Source organism: Myotis davidii, unplaced genomic scaffold, assembly GCF_000327345.1.
Source record: "Myotis davidii unplaced genomic scaffold, ASM32734v1 scaffold770, whole genome shotgun sequence".
Lineage (NCBI taxonomy): Eukaryota > Metazoa > Chordata > Mammalia > Chiroptera > Vespertilionidae > Myotis > Myotis davidii.
This window is the reverse complement of record NW_006282187.1, coordinates 6912-8591: the sequence shown is the minus strand read 5'-3', so window position 1 is coordinate 8591 and position 1680 is coordinate 6912. Positions and strand designations below refer to the sequence as shown.

At 50.2% G+C, this 1680-nt stretch overlaps 1 pseudogene; it reads right to left on the bottom strand.

The window, feature by feature from the left end:
- Positions 1 to 767: 767 nt before the first annotated feature.
- LOC107184004 lies at positions 768 to 1374 on the bottom strand (annotated as a pseudogene).
- Positions 1375 to 1680: the final 306 nt, after the last annotated feature.

The window sequence follows — 1680 nt, the reverse complement described above, 5'->3', positions numbered from 1 at the left end:
GAGAGACTGAGGTTGGCGCTAGCAGCAGGTGCGCACGGGCTGGTGCCATCAGGGGGTGCGATCACCTCTCAGGAGCAGGGGGAGGTGGAGAAGCCCTCAGGGGCAATTGGGGCCAGCAGCCGCTGCTCACATCCACTGATGGCGCCGTGTGGTTGGAGCCAGTGCCAGGCGCTGGCAGTGGGTACAAGCAGTGGCTCCGGCGCTGGCTGTGGGTTTGAGTGGGGCTGGCACCGGCAGTGGGTAAGATGGTGGCTCTGGCGCCGGCAATGGGTGCGAGTGGAGCCGTCCCGCGCAGGGGGTGCAAGAGGCGGCTGCCGGCCCCAATCACCTCTCAGGAGCAGGGAGAGGTGGAGAAGCCCTGAGGGGCGATTGGGACTGGCAGCCACTGCTCGCACCCACTGACAGAGCCAAATGATTGGGCCTGGCGATGGGCACTGACAGCGGGTGCGAGCAGTGGCTCCAGTGCTGGCAGCGGATGTGAGTGGGGCCCATGCTGGCAGCAGGGGTGAGTGCCTGGCGGGACCTCAGTATGTGGGAGCAAAAAATTTTCAGTAACCACCAGAGGCTGGCCCTGATGACAGTAACCGGTGCCCCGCCTTGGTCTGGCATCCCCGCTTAGCTGCTCCCCTATCCTGCTGTGGCCGATGCCTGCCATGTTCTGCACACGCCCCCTGGTGGTCAGCGGACATCATAGCAACCGGTTGTTTGGCTGTTCTGCTGTTTGGTCTATTTGCATATTAGGGTTTTATATATATAGATTTTCATTGTTAATCAAATAATTTTAAGTTAACAGAAAGCAGTAAAAGTACAATTACATGAAAAGCCTCATATTTTACATGTTTAAATTGTTTATTGTCTTTACTTGTAAGGTCTTGAAGGTGGAACCCACTACTGAATCTTCTTTCTAGTGGTAGAATAAGGTACATATTGCTTTGGAGTGCCACTCAGGTTGAATTTATGGTTGGTCCAAATCAATTTACAAGCAATAGGTGGTTTTGTTGTTGGAGGATCGTCAGTCATATAGTGAAGTCAACGGTGCTCTAAATTTTTTAGCAAAATTTTCTAAACTAGAAAGGATTTCCCCAATTTATTGTATACCAAACAAATGGTATTATTTCAGCAACCATTCATGCTTCCATCCACATCCCAGTATGTCTTTTTGTCATTCATTTCAGTGGAATATATAACCCATCGGTGACGGCCAAAAAACTGCTGTTGTCTTCATAGCATTTGTTTCCATATTTGTCTTCCTCCACTAATGTACCAACCCTCATGTCATTTGCCCTGAACAGCATTCGTAGACAGATAGCCTCAGAGGCCGTGGTGGCCGCTGACCTGCTGCAGTCCTTGCCTCAAGACCTGCAGCAACTCCATCTTGCCCCATAGGCCCCTGTTATTTTATTATTTTGTAACTTTATTTTATTGTTGACACTATTACAGATGTCCCCATACCCCTCTTTGACCACCTCATCCAGTCCCCACTCCCCTTCTCTCTGGCAGCTGTCAGTCTGTTCCATGTATCCATGCTTCTGTTATCTGTGTCTATGGCTCATGCATATACATGTTCTTTGGCTAATTCCTTCCCTTCTTTCATCCAGTCCCTCCTCCCCTCTCTCCTCTATCAGCTGTGAGTCTGTTCCATGTATCCATGCTTCTGGTTCTATTTTTGTTCTTCGGTTT